The sequence below is a fragment of the Anomaloglossus baeobatrachus genome, chromosome 7, assembly GCF_048569485.1.
Source record: "Anomaloglossus baeobatrachus isolate aAnoBae1 chromosome 7, aAnoBae1.hap1, whole genome shotgun sequence".
NCBI lineage: Eukaryota > Metazoa > Chordata > Amphibia > Anura > Aromobatidae > Anomaloglossus > Anomaloglossus baeobatrachus.
Window position 1 is genome coordinate 78,643,946 of NC_134359.1, and position 16,058 is coordinate 78,660,003.

A 16,058-nucleotide genomic window follows, 5' to 3' on the forward strand; every position below is an offset into this window, starting at 1 on the left:
GGAGTTTGCTACACCACAAAACTAACGCTAGCAGAGACTGGGGTAGGATTTAGGTCAAGGCGTACACAAAGGTTCGCGCCACTTCTCTGACTGACCTGATCCAGGAAGAGGCATGCCCCTCAACAAGACCGTGGTGAACAACGCTGGTCTAGTGGTCTTGATAAATCAAAAGAGTCTGGGGTTATGTGCGCACGTGTGCGTATTGCATGCAGTTATGCTGCGTTCTGCACCGCAGCGTAACTGCATGCGTCCTGCGTCCCCTGCACAGTCTATGGAGATTGTGCAGGAGCCGTGCGCACGTGGCATATTAGAACGCAGCGATTCGTCTGCTGCCCGAATCGCTGCGTTCTAAGAAGTGACATGTCACTTCTTCCGTGCGGTTTGCATGCTGTCTATAGGGAGAGGCAGCATGCAGAGCGCACGAATCTGCCGGCACCATGCACTTCATGACCATTGAGGAAGGATTCTCCAGTCGTGCTGTATGTGTGTTACCCACCAATACCATCTGTAAATAATACACGAACTGCATGTGACTTGGTTTAAAATTGGCCACAGCAGCCTTTATTACCTATTATTTACATACTAACACAAGGGGGCGCCGTCCAACGGGCGACCCCAACAAATAACAATAGGTAACACAGTAACCAATACAGTAAATATACAACCCTGAGTAGGCCCAGTCCAGGAACCACTTCTCACCCCAGTATCCCTGGCCGCAACACACCGACCCAGAGATGAGGTATTAATCACCTACGGATTAACCCCCCAACTTTGCAGAACCCCGTGCCTGCAACATCCCGGAACCTGGAGCCACCATACCAAGATGGTGTCTCTCTGTCCAGTTACCATTGCCTTCAACCGCCTCTGGACCAGACCTACCCCCCGCCACAGGACAGGGCACGTGACTCCTTACGTGGCCTGGACCCGCCACACACCAAAAGCTTGTACCACACCTCCACGCAATCCCAGCGTCCACAAAACAGCACCAAGCACGCGAAGATGCACCCCCATCGCATCCCCAAAACCACCAGTTCAGCGCCACCAACTTTTGGCGCCGCCCCCCCAATAAGGCTCGATTGATACTGCCTATCGCACGAGCCACACGCCATTCCAACCTGGTCACACTATCAAAACTACCCCACGATTAAGCTCAGGTATGTCTTACACAATGCAACAACCAACTATTTTTTTTTTATTTTTTTTTAAACATTCATAAATAACTTCTCAAGATACCAAATCGCTGCCTCCAATTTACTGGACCAGTACCATCGACCCGTCCAGACCCAACTGGCAACATTCAGGCGAGCCTCAGACCGTCGAGGCCCCGAGAACCAACGAATGCCCAAATATCCAAATGAGGCACACCCTCACCACAAAAACCCAGGGGTTATAAACCCACAGATAACACCAACCTGTTACGCCAACCCATTCCACTCCCAAAAGACTCAAATGCCCCCATTGCCTTAACCCGATAACAACTGAGGCCAAACGTAACACCGAAACAAGAGGACTCCCACCTCCCAATACTTCTCACAACCCCTTTTCTGAGCCCACCGAGGGGCCTCCGTGGCAGCCCAATCCAGAAGGAATACGACCCATAGTATTCCGGGCGCCCACCCCCGCCACCTGCAATCAAGTCTGCAGCACTGCCACAAAATGGTACCTTAACAAACGCGACACAATAATGAGCCTGGGCGCCCTCACAACATAATTCCGCACCCGGGACCGCGTATAACAACACCAACCTTCACCACCCGCCTAATCTAATTCGGTGAGCGACAAAGCCGGCGCTCAACCCACTACACCACCTCGGACACATCCTCCAACATCCAACCTCCGCTCTTGACCGTAGATGGGCTGACCAACCCCACAATCTCAAAGCCCCCCAAAAGGCTAACACAAACCGTTTTGGACAAGGGAAACAAAAACCCGCTCGTGCTCAGATGAACATAGCCTCCACAAACCACTCACCAAACGCTGCCACAAAACAACGGAGACGGACCCTTGTATCCCGCTCCCTCACACCCTTACGACCAAACCCTTCAAGGCCTGCCGCGCCCTAAGATCCTGCGAAAACATCTCTCCACATCTAATCCTTAACAAGACAGCCACAGCCGCCACCCTCTGCTCCACTGCGGACGCCGGCCTAGCAGCCTGAAAACCGTTACTCACCACTGCCAACGCCACCATCAAATACTCCACCGGGCCTTCCTCACACATTGTCCCAAACGTTATCCGCGCCACCCATACTTCTGAATATCAGCCCCAAATAACCTCAGTCACTGGGCACCGAGCCGCTCCCCAACACAGCCACACCAGACTCCACAAGCCCTCCGGACACACCGTGCCCACCTCGTCTGCTACCCGGCCTCAACTCCCGAGACCTGCAGAACTGGAAGGAAACACAGCAGCTGCTATTCCCTTGGCGAACCCCAGTACTGGTTGCGCCACGCATAACATTTTTTTTTTTTTTAAAACACATCCAATTGAGAAACCAACTGTCGCAAGTACGCCACCCTTGGCCCCAGGATTAGCAAACCAACTATTAATCGAATTCTCCACCAACTGATAGCCAGAATGACAGCACACCTTCCTCTTGGAAAAAACTGCCAACCTCCACCACCCTACCACTACCACCGATTGGAAGCGCTACCCCACAATGCCCAACCAGAAAACAACTGGACCCGCTGCCTCCGAGTACCGCAGCTACGTTCCATCAGGTAGCACCTTACCCAGCCACAATCCGCGGCCACTAAATCGCCGTAAGAAAAAACCTCCTACACCATCAGATCATCATTGATCTCCCTCGTGACCACACACAAAGGATCCGATGGCTGCACCCTTGACGCAGCCATCGCCAGCCGTCCAGCAGACACGCACCCCAGCGGCGTAACTCTGCACCCGTGGTTCGACCGCCCCTGCAAAGACTGCACCGCCTGAAACCGCACCGTCTTAGCTGACCTAACTGCCTCTATCGCAGCCCATAGGACCACACCATTACCCACGAATCCTACCCCTCTGACCATAACATCAAACTTTATCCCCACAAACCGTATCACTGGCGTTGGACCCTCAGTCTTCGCCTGCGCCAACAGGCCCAAAAGAGTATCCACCACCATCTGTAATAAAACAATCAACCTCAACGAATCATCAACCCGCCAACCCGATGTAAAGAGAATCAACCTATAATGAATAAGAGGTGTAAGCTGGGACACACCACGCACAAACCACTCCACCAAGAAATAACCGCCTCCAAAGGAACATAAAATGGGACAACAACCCATTAGCACCCACCGATCAACATAATAATAACTCCCCTCCCCACCGCAGCACCAGAACTGCTAGCTAGCAGGGTGGACCAGTAACAACCTAAATGCCGCCTCCAAATTCGCCTTTGCCATCAATGCTCCCCGGCTCACCGCCTTTACCAAATCCCACCCTCTGTCAAACGACACATAATAAACCACCGACAATTCTGGAGCCAAGCAGGCATACACCGATGACTCCTCCAGATAAGATACGTTTTGAACAAGCCGAAATATATACATCTATATACGGCTCATTTCCGGCACTACCCCCCAACAGAGAAACCCAATCGTGACAAGGAGGGCCCCGAATGGCCCACCCATCCTGCCCAACACCACTTCCTGACCCCTCTTTCCACTGACAACCACCAGGTGTCCCCTAGCCCAGCGCAAACTTCCAATAAGGAGGCAAAGATCCACCAATATAAATAGAATGACGCAGAATTACTATGTTCCTTACCACAACCCAACACTTATGCTTAAGACAACCGTCCGCGCCAAATCTGCACCACCCATCCTTCTATTCCCCCCAAAAAACCCTCATCGTCCGTGTCGCCGGGGTTCCAAGCCCCGAACAGCCAACTACCCCCCAAAAAGGGGGGGGGGCTGACTAGGAGCCGCCATCCACTGCAGCCATAAGGATGTGCCCGTATGATCCTACCGCATACTGGCACGCAACACCTTCCCTTGCTGAAATTACTCGGCGTACTGAAGCCAGACTAAACCGCCATATGACCTAACAAGCCACCCCAAATGGATCCATATAACCGAACCATGCCGAACCAATTACCCAATTCCTTCCCCCGATACCCTTGCCAAAAAACGCAAATGCCCGCAGCCACGTTGCAAATGTACGAGGGTGAGCCTCCACCGGCGCTCCCCTCCCTCTACTTATCCTTCCTGGAATCACTTGGCTTAACCTAATCCAGGTGAAACTGTTCCCGGGGGAGCAGCGAAACTATTGCTACACGTTCCCCATTCAAATCTTATCCCTCACATCCTCCAGCAAGTGAGCCCCCCCAGCGGGCCTTTGAAGCACCCATACCTCTCACACTTGGCCACTGTCAGCCAGACGCACCACCTCATCCCCCTCTTCGTTCCTCACCACTCACTCTGTCACAGCCCTTGCCGCCTCTGCCCGAAAATGCTCCCCTGCCGCCTCATGCGCCCTCACTCTGCCTGCCGCACCTGCGCCTACTAACCACCGATCCCGTCCATGCCGCCGGCGGTGCATGCGCACTCTCCACAACCGTATACACCACTTCAGTAAACCCCATACCTGGTCAAAACACCAACCCACTCGGCGCTGCCGTGTCCGCAGCCGCCCCCCCCCAGCCCTGCCAAATCCACGGCCGTCTCACCCGACCGCGACCCGGCATATCCTGGAATAAAAATCACGCCATCCGGACGTCTGATTCATCCGTCGCTGCTTCCTCCTCCTCCTCGCTGGAGCTGACCGCCTCTGGCTCATGTAATGCAGACGCCGCCGAAGCGCTGCCACCACCACGGCCGTCCTCCTGGTACGCCGCGTGGGCACCATCCTCCAAGCTCCATCTTCTGTCCCGCGGCGACAACCCCAGAAACCGTCCCGTCCTACGGGCTGCCACCGCGGGCCTTATCTTCTGGCCTGACCCCCCCTTGCTACCTGCAAGGACAGGGGGTACCTGTGGCCCGACCCGCTGCCAGCAGACTCCCATCCAGAGCCGCCAGCCTCCTGCCCTCCTGGGCCCAGAAGGCATCCGTCCGCCGGGCCCTCCCCCCCTTGGGGGAGACCGCCGCTGCCGGGAGCTGCACGCCTGCTCTGGGTGACCAGGCGGGGACCGCAGGGCCCCCGCCGTCACCCCCACGTACCGACGCCTCCCGGGCATCCGTCGCACCATGCTCGCCTGCCCTGGTGCCGGACCCCTTGCTGGCTGCAGCCCCCCGCCCCCCCCCCCTCTCCACTCGCGGGGGGGGGGGTAACGCTGGCCTCCGTCCTCGCCGGGCGCTCTCCTGGCCAGGAGCCGCCGCATCCAGCCCTCCTGGGCCCCATGAAAGCCTCTGTCCGCTGGGCCCTCCCCCTCCTGGGGGAGACCGCCGCGGCCGGGAGCTGCAACCTGATCTGGGTGACCAAGCAGGAACTGCAGGGCCCCTGCCGTCACCCCCACTCACCGACGCTTCCTGGGCACCCGTCGCCCCAGGCCCGCCTGCCCTGGTGCCGGACCCACCACTGGCTGCAGCTCCGCGGCCCCCCCCCCGCCTTCCGCGAGGGGTAAAGCTGGCCTCTGTCACCGCCGGGCGCTCTCCCCGTCCGGGAGCCGCCGCATCCAGCAATCCAGGCCGCGGCTCGGACCGGAAGTAGGCCGCAGCCAAGCCACGCCCCCCTCCCGGCTGCCGCGGCCCGGACGGAGATTCCTCCCGCGGCCGGAGCAGCAGCTGAGTACTGCCCTGCCCACGTCCTACCGCGGAGGGTCCCCGAAGGGGCTCTCGCATCTCCTCCTCGCTCCCCCCGCACACGGCAAGTACCTGAGATATGAGGGAGGGGGGACGCCGCCCGCAGCTGACAGGGGAGCGAGGGGAAAGTGCCAACGGGTTAACCCCCAGCAGCCAAGACGTGGGACCGCGCTGCCAGGGGCCCGTGCACTGCCATGATGAATCCGCTGCTCCCGGGTAGCAGCCATCCTGTCGCACGTCCGGATCGTTCCATATCCGGAAGTCTGGTGATGTGAGGGGCTGGGGAACCTCCATCATGACGTCCTTGTACAGATCTTTGTGTCCTTCTAAATACTCCCACTCCTCCATGGAGAAATAGAAGGTGACGTCCTGACACCTTATAGGAACCTCTCCAGTCAGATCGTTCCATATCCGGAAGTCAAGAGAGAGGGGGTAAGTCAAAGTCCTTTACTTACACCCCTCAACTGTCCCACCTCTTCCTCTAGGGAACTCCTCCTACCCACCAATCCCTTTACTCTGCCTTATAAACAAACCATTCCTGTTTCCATTAACCCCATCACTCCTTACCTTCCCTCTAGTCATGTCGCCCCTCCACCCTATGGGTTCCATGGCTTTCTGAACGGAGCTTTTCAGCTGCGCTCTGAAGCGCACCTTTTAGGTGCGGTGCAGAGCGCACACGTGCGCACATAGCCTGACTCCAGCACAGCCCCTCATCAAGACCGGGTTGAACAATGCTGGTCTATTGCTCTAGAATCAGGCCTATAGTTCCTCCTAATCAAACTACAATTCTGCAAGAATGAGTCTAGGAAAGCTGCAGAGCAAACAATAGGGTCTTATCTGAGGAGACAGGGAAGAATAAACAGGATTCCCTCTCCTTGTGAGGTTGTGAACACTCAACTCTGATGAGATCTGGATGATGTGGCAGCTGTTGCAAGGACCACTTGGTTACATGGTGATATCCTGATGAAGAAGATGGATTACTTTCAAAAGTGTCGAATAAACGGCCCATAAACTGCATCTGTGTACTTTGATCCCTTCCTGCAGGAGCGCAGCTTAAACTACTTTTTTGAATCTGTAGAATTTAAATGGATAAAACAGGTGCGCGATACCCATCACTAACGCTTGGAAGCTGGGAGATATGTATAGACGTGATGTCACCAACCTCACTCAGCTCCCAATACAAAACCAAATTACCTCTTTAACCAATGTCCCTGCAATCAATGGTATAAGCATATTATTTTTTTCTTTTTACTCACATGGTTATTAAATTGGATAGATGACATTTTTTTGCTTTATCCTGCAGTTTATACGCAGAATCTTCCCATATTTCTTAAAGAAATCCTCCATGATGTTTTTTTTAATTAAATTTACTAGGCAAATTCTTAATTAAAAAAAAGTGTCCATCTCACTGGGGGAGACTGGGACAGTGTGTTGAGCACCAGCAGAATGTTCTCCTTTGCTAGCCACAGAGCTTGAGGGGATAGCTGTTAAAAAAAAAAAGAAGCAAATCTTTAGAAAAGAAGGACACAGACAAATAAGGACACAGACAAATAAAGACACAGACATTTAAGGACACAGACATATAAGGACACAGACATATAAGGGTTTTCCCATTTTAAAATGGTGTGTGTATAGGTTTACTCTAGGAGAAAAATAAAATCAAAGTTATTAACCCTTTGTAGGTGCAGCTTTCTGATGCTTTCCCCACCCTATGGCAGTGACATCACAGGGCTCAGTGGTGATGCTCATGAAGACACAAGATACTGAGCCGAAGGATTGACTGCAGCCATCATGTTTGTTGCAATTGTGACGTCACCACTACACTCCATCAACAAAGACTGACTGGAAAAGTGGAGGATCAGTAACAGATTTTTAGCTGAGCAGTGTGTAGAGTCCAAGACAATATCAGACAACGCTACAGTTCAGGATTTATTTCTTTTTATAAAATATTTTGTTACGGACATAATATAACAGAAAATCTACTTTTGAAAAAAAATGCTCTCACCTTGAATTTCAGTTCTACTATTGGCACTTGCAAATGAAGGTCTGGGTGTTCCTGCTTCACCTTTGTTTTTCTTCTCTGAAGACAAAGAGAAGAAGTTGACGTTCCCAGATGTCGATGACGTTGTAGGAGCTCCAAATAGGGGTGGATCTTTTGACTCGTTTTTACTTGACATGCTAAAAGATGATGCCGAAGTTTCATCTGATTTATTTGCTCTCGGTAGGATTGGCTTGAAAGTTGTATGAGCGGGAGGTTTGAAACTGTGCTCTGAATTGGAGGCTACCTGTGTAAAAGTGCAGTCCGCAGCACTAGAACTGGTACTTATTTGTGTCGTGGTACCAAAAATTGACTGACCAAAAATTGACTGACCAAAAATTGACATTTTCTCAGTGGCTGCTGTCTTGCTAACTTGTGCAGATTGTGCAATTCCAAATGCAGAAGATGGTTGTGCACTGATAGAACCAGATTCTTGCTTACTAAATGGAGGTTGGAAGCCAGGAGACTGACCAAAAATATTACTTTGTCCACTGTTTACCTGTCCAAATGCAGACATTTGGCTACTAAAATTTGGCCCAGATTGCGTAGAACCTGCCTGACTAAAACTTTGTCCAGTCACATGGTAGCACAAGACCCACTCCCATCTAGCTAAAAATAAAGGCACAAAGACACAAAATAACATTGGAAGAAATAAGCCGTGATGTTTATTAAGGGATTGCTAAAATTCCAATAAATATAAATAAATAAATAAATTCATGTAAAAAACAATGTCCATTAGCATACACTGAATGTCCAAATCCACTGGGCGATTATCCCACAAGCCAAGAGTCATGGCCCCCCCCAAAAAACACCACAGCCATTTCTCAATAATTGATTGAATCCCCACATTGAACATATCCAACCCAATATCAGATAAGTGGACTAAATCAATTCTATAATGCCGGGAACAAAACCCTCCAAATCCTTGTGCTTGAAAGAAAAACCTCCAACTTTTAACATAAATTTACACATTGACCTATTAACCATTTTCCTAACCCTCTCTAAAAAAATGAATTCCTTGCTGGCCCAAGCTAAACGAGGGACGATTTCAGAAAAAATAAAAACCGTTCCCGGAAACCAGCTTTTAAATAAGGAAAAATCAGAGCGCATTTCCGACAAAAAAACAAGCGTCCTGATTTTACCTAGGTCATTACCTCCAGCATGGATAATAATTCCCAAGAGCTTTGAAATAGAGGCCGCTGTACCACTAAATTCCTTAACATATGTTTTACCTCCCTCCAAGATAACCCTCTGAAACCAAACCACCGAACATTTAACAAGTTCATAGAGTAGATTATCTGCGATGCCCTCTTCTGGGCCCAGAAGATAAACGAATGTCCTAAAATCCATATAACTAAAGGACCTAACAGAACAAAAATCAATTTATAATAAACAAATTTGGTCTAACATACAATTTGTATCTGTTTGATTCCCATCTTGCCAATTTCATAATTTCTTTAGCCCCAAGACGTAATCTAGCTTCTTCAGAGGCGGCTCCAATCCTAAAGGAGTGTGAAGTAATCTTCATCTCTCCCAAACCCAAAAATTTCTTCACAACAGAATTAAATTGAAAAATTGTTGTTGGAGAAAAGTCTTTGTGTAAAAAAAGTACACCCTTTTGAGATGACCTTACTCCAAGCCAATTCCGAATATTCTGAACTGGGCAAATCCCATTACCAGGTGTTTAATTTAATTTTATAAAACACCCTTTACCTGCTTGGTCCGTCTTCGATCTCCTAAGAAAAATTAACAATGACGATTTTACAAAGCTTATATCTTCTAAAAAAATACCTGAATGAACCGATTTATTTGGGAAAGCAAGTTCCCCAACACGAAAAGCTCCAAAAAATGCTAAAACAAAAGCAGTTCTAAATAGACATGTCTCATATTCATCCCTACAGATTATGCGTAGAATTACCCACAGCTTTTGAAGCAAACTAAAAGAAATCGGATGTCTCTCATCCGGCTTACTCACCTCTTTCCTATAGCCCTTTAAATACTGCTTAACAGGAAAATAACTAACAAGCGTGGGGTTACCTGCCAATTTCAGAAAAAAGGAAACACCAACCAAGAGCTTTGAAATAGAGGAAAATATCCACCTCTTACCAACCAAGCTATTTACCAGGAACAACACTGTACGCAACTTATCAACATAATAACCAATACCCAAAAAAATCACAAAATCCCCGTCCAAACTTTCCATGCAGCTGAATAATCAGCCCATGTTCTTGGAGCCACCGATCTCCTAATATACAAAGACATCAACTCCAAATCAGATCCCACAGGTTCGGAGGACAAGCAATCTCTTCCAATTCCGCGTCCGGAATAAGTGCTCGGAAAGCATCTAACTGAAGATGAGAAAGAGCATTAGCTGCCTCATTGTTCACATGGCAAATGCCACATGGCAATTTCCTGCATGAGACGGGCTGACGGAGCCGGCACGGGGTCAGGCATGGTCACCGGTACCTCCGGTACGACTTCGCCAACGGGCTCGGGCTTATGCTTTTTCCACGGCAGCAGTTTCGTGTGGTCATGGACCTCTGCTGCAGACCGGTCCGCCGGGGCGGATGGGCAGGGTACCGCTACCGGTGGTGATGGTAGCGGGCCTAGTGACGGGGCAGCTGCAGCCAATACGGGTGGCGGGGGAGGTAGCAGGGCGAGCGGGTGTAGGCCGGGCCCCACGGCCGCGATGACCGACCCGCTAGGTGTACAGGGGCGTGAGTCACTTACCCGCCTGTCCAAAACGCCCTCCTCCTCGTGTCTCCGTACGGCTTCCACTACCTCCGCCATGTCGGCCTCCCACTCCTCCAAGAGGAGCTGCATCCGGATCTGCAGCCGTAGTTGCAACTGAGCGGTCCGGACCTCCACGCACGCCGCGGTCCCGGGCGCGGGGGCTACGGTGCTGCGGGACGGCTGGTACATCGTGGCGGCCTCTTCCAGGAACAACAAGATGGCCGCAGGGTCCTGGCGTCCCCGCTTTTATAGCCGCGCTCACATGCGGCCAGTCGCCATTCCGTCCCCCTTAGTCTCCTTCCGGCTCCTCCTCTACAGGGGCGGGGTTTAGGCCTTCGCGCCTTCACTGCTCGAGGAGATGCTCGAGCGGGAATTTTTCGCGCCCAAAATGGCGGCTTCTCAAAATTTTCGGCCGGACACCTCCGGCGGTCACAAGGCGCACCTCTACCAGACGGCAGAGCGGTAAGATCCTGTTCATGACGCCAAGTTGTCGCGGGCGGAGGAGGGGACGCTGTGCTCGCCCACTGCTCGGGTCCGGCTCTTCTGCGGCCTGCTTGCTCGCTGCTCTTGGTGGCTCGAGCGGCGGGCCGGATCCGGGGCCTCGAGCGGCGCTCCTCGCCCGTGAGTGAAAAGGGGGGGGATTGGTTTTGGGGATTTGATATTGTCCGTGACGCCACCCACGGTTGTGGTGAGGTTGTGACACCACCGCTGCTCTGGACGGGGATCCCGGGAGCGATGACAGGGAGCAGCTTGGATGTTGGTTCTCCCCTCCGTGGGTAGGGGGTTGGTTGTCCCGGGGCCCGGAGAGGGCTAGGATGGATGTCTGGCGGGTTACGGGGCCTGGTGAGGTGCAGGGTCGCGGGGGCAGCGCTGTGCCGCACGGCACGGTGGTACTCACTCAGCCAATGATGAACACAAAGTCTCCGGTAAAACAAACGGCTGGATGGACAGGTCCCACAGACAGCTGCGGTGTTTCTCCTCCCGGCAGGCTGATGGTGACTGCCTTTCCCTGCACATGTGTAGTGTGTACGGTTCCGATGGGTTCCCACCGGTAACCCGCTCCCCAGCTTGGATGGTTGCTGAAGGAGCCTCTTTTGCCCGCAGGCTCTGGCCCTGGGAACTTTAGCCTTGGCGGTGACTGTGTTTCCCTTCACGGTTGAGCTGTCGCCTTCTATCGGGACTTGACTGCTGGGAAACCCAGGAGGTTACCTTCGCTAACGGATTTGACAAATTCAACGGCGACTCCTAGCCTTGTCGTGGTCCGTAAGCCCTGCCGGATGGTGCTGGCTTCTCTTTGCTCGCCGGTCCGGTACCGACGGGCCACCGCCCGTCCACGGTCCTTACGGCTCACTCCAATCGGCCTCTCCTGCAGACGGTCACCACCGTCTGCCAACCTTGCTGTACTGTCCGGGCCACACACCTGGACCGACTTCAGACTGCTCCTCTACCACTTTACTTCCTCCTCCACAGAACTCCAAAACTAGTCTCCTTTTTGTTTTCCCGCCTCCAGGACTGTGCACTCCTCGGTGGGCGGGACCAACCGCCTGGCCCACCCCCTGGTGTGGACATCAGCCCCTGGAGGGAGGCAACAAGGGTTTTGTGTTTGGCTTTGGTGTGCCTAACCGGGGTGTGGGGTGTGTTGGTGTTGTTCTGTGACGACCTGGCTTGCCCAGGGCGCCACACCTCCATGACAAAAATCTGTCCTGTCAGCTGTGACTGGCACACAGCTGACAACCGCGTGTATTTTTATACACAAAAAAAACGCGCAGAAAAAAACAGCACCAATCCTAAGGCTATGTGCGCACTTTACGTTGAGTTACTTGCAGTTCTAAACGCATCCTCTGGCAGAAATTGTCTTTGTCAAATTTGATTTTGACCACAAAAACGCTATAAATACGCTTGCGTGTTTACCGCGTTTTAGCCGTGTTTTTACCGCGATTTACATGATTTTTCATTGCTTAAAGTCAGATGCGTTTTGAAAACAAATACACTACTAAATTAAGTTTAAACATTCAAACACTTTGAAAAAAACAAAAAAAAATGATAACATATCATGAGTAAAATCATACACAAAATAGCTAATTTTATTAAAATTATAACTGTGTTTTAATATTTATACATAAAATAACGTTAAATTGTGGATTTTCATTAATTTAATTGTCGGACTATGTGTGTGTGTAAAGACACAGACATATATATCATATACATATATATCATGCCCTTATTATAAAGACAAAAACACATGCGTGTATTTTGTCAAAAACGCAAGGAAAACGCTGGGATTTTGATATAGGTTGCGTTTTGAAAGTTCTCATTGACTCTAATGTTAGCAAAACGCTGCCAAAATGGCAAAAGCAATTGACATGTTGCTTCTTTAACCCTTTAGTGACGGAGCTAATTTTCACCTTAATGACCAGACCAAATTTTGCAATTCTGACCAGTGTCACTTCATGAGGTTATAACTCTAGAACGCTTCAACGGATCCCGGTGATTCTGAGTTTGTTTTTTCGTCACATATTGGACTTCATGTTAGTACCAAATTTAGGACAATATTTTTTGCGTTTATTTATGAAAAAAATTGAATATTGGCAAAAATTTTGAAAATTTAGCAATTTTCAACTTTTGAATTTTTATACCGTTAAACCAGAGATTTCTGTGACACAAAATAGTTAATAAATAACATTTCCCACATGTCTACTTTACATCAGCACAATTTTGGAAACAAAATTTTTTTTCGTTAGGAAGTTAGAGGGGTTCAAAGTTTATCAGCGATTTCTCATTTTTACATCAAAATTTACAGAACCATTTTTTTAGGGACCACATCACATTTGAAGTGACTTTGAGAGGCCTAGATGACAGAAAATACCCAAAAGTGACACCATTATAAAAACTGCACCCCCCAAAGTACTCAAAACCACATTCAAGAAGTTTATTGACCCTTCAGGTGCTTCACATGAACAAAAGCAATGTGGAATGAAAAAAAGCAAAAATTAAATTTTACCTAAAAATGTTGCTCTAACCCAAATTTATTCACTTTTAGAAGAAATAACACAACAAAATGGACCCCAAAACTTGTTCCCCACTTTCTTATGAGCGCGTCGATACCCCACATGTGGTCAGAAACCTCTGTTTGGACAAATGGGAGGGCTCGGAACAGAAGGAGCAATATTTGAATTTTGGAAAGCAAATTTGGCTGAAATAGATTGCGGGCACCATGTTGCATTTACAGGTCCGCTAAGGTACCTAAACAGAAGAAATCCCTCACAAGTGACACCATTTTGGAAACTAGACCCCTCAAGGCTTCTATCTAGGGGTATAGTGAGCATTTTAGATCCACAGGTACTTCACAGATTTTGTTAACGTTACGTTGTCATATTGAAAATTTTAATAATTTTCTCAAAAATGTTGCTTTAGCATCAATTTTCTCACTTTTTCAAGAGGTAATTCCAAAAGTTTGACCTCAAGGTTTGTTAACCACTTTTTTATGAGCGCGGTGATACCTCACATGTGGTCTGAAACCTTTGTTTGGACAAATGGGAGGGCTTGGAACGAAAGGAGCAATATTTGAATTTTGGAAAGGAAATTTGGCTGAAAAAGATTGCGGGCACCATGTCACATTTGGAGGACCCCTAAGGTACCTAAACAGCAGAAACCCCGCACAAGTGACCCCATTTTGGAAACTAGGCCCCTCAAGGAATTTATCTAGATGTTTGGTGAGTACCCTGAACCCCCAGGTGCTTCACAGAATTTTATAACGTTGAGCCATGAAAAAAAAAAATAAAATTTTACCACAAAATTGTTATTTCAACCAGGTAGCTTTTTTTTTAACAAGAGTAAAAGGAAAAAATTCAGCATAACATTTATTGTGCAGTGTCTCCTGAGTTTGTTGATATCTTGTATGTGGTGGAAATCAACTGTTTGGGCGCATGGCAGGGCTCGGAAGGGAAGGAGTGCCATTTGACTGCAAAATTGGCTGGAATCAATAGCGGACGCCAGGTTGCATTTGGAGAGCCCCTGAGGTGCCTAAACAGTGGCGGTCCCCCACAAGTGACCCCATTCTGGAAACAAGACACCTCAAGGCTTTTATCTAGGTGTATAGTGAGCAGTTTGAATCCACGAATACTTCACAGAATTTGATAAGCTTAGGTTGCCATATTGAAAATTTTCATTTTTTTCACAAAAATGTTGCTTCAGCATCAAATTTCTCACTTTTTCAAGAGACAACAACAAACCGTGGACCCAACAGGTTGTTATCCAATGTCTTATGAGCACAGGGATACCCCACATGTGGCCAAAAACCTCTGTTTGGATAAATGGGAGGGCTTGGAATGGAAGGAGTACCATTTGAATTCTGGAAAAGTTGAGATAAATTGCGGGCACCATGTCACATTTGCAGGGCCCCTTGGGTACCTATACAGCAGAAACCCCCCACAAGTGACCCCATTTTGGAAACTGGATTTTATTCAGGAGTATAGTAAGCATTTTGAATCCACAGGTACTTCACAAAAATGTTGCTGTAGCAACAAATGTCTCACTTTTAGGCTATGTGGCCATGATCCAGCGACACGGCGTCTAGTATACAGTGTCAGCCTTCCTGCAGAGATATGAGTGTTGTCCACGGGAGAACGCAGCTGCCCATGCCCACGATTTGGGTTCAGGCCGCTGTGGAGCTCTATGCTACCTGCAGAGAACACTCATCTCCGCAGCATAAATTGACATGCTGAGGCTCTGGAAGCTGCGCCACACGTCAGTGTATGCTGCGGAGAAAAGAAGCACAGTGGGCACGGGATTTCTAAAAATCCTTCCACTGTGCTTCTACTGCACAACGCAGCGCTATGGAAGCAGGGAAAACACTCTGCGCCCAAAACGCTGCAAATCTCGATTGTGGGCGCACAGCCTAAAATGCTACAATGGATGAATGGATAGATGTCAAACAAATATAACGTCCCACCCCCCTTCATATTCTAAGCTGGCGCCCTTTAGTGCCTTTCATGTGGCACTAAAGGGTGCCTAGCCTTGTATTTAGCCCCCCAAAAAATAAATAATTAAAATAAACGACGTGGGGTCCCCCCTATTTTTGATAGCCAGCTAGGGTAAAGCAGACAGCTGTAGCCTGCAAACCACAGCTGACAGCTTCACCTTGGCTGGTGATCAATTTGGAGGGCTCCCCAGGCGTTTTTTTAAAAAAAAAAAAACGTGGGGTCCCCCCCAAATTAGATCACCAGCCAAGGTGAAGCGGACAGCTGGGGTCTGGTATTCTCAGGGTGGGAAGAGCCATGGTTATTGGACTCTTCCCAGCCTAAAAATAGCAGGCCGCAGCCGCCCCAGAAGTGGCGCATCCATTAGATGCGCCAATCCTGGCGCTTCGCTCCAGCTCATCCCGCGCCCTGGTGCGGTGGCAGACGGGGTAATATATGGGGTTGATACCAGCTGTAATGTCACCTGGCATCAAGCCCTAGGGATAGTGATGTCACAGCATCTGAACAGATACCCGACATTACTAACCCAGTCAAGTAATAGAAAAAAATAAAGACAAAAAAAAATTTTAT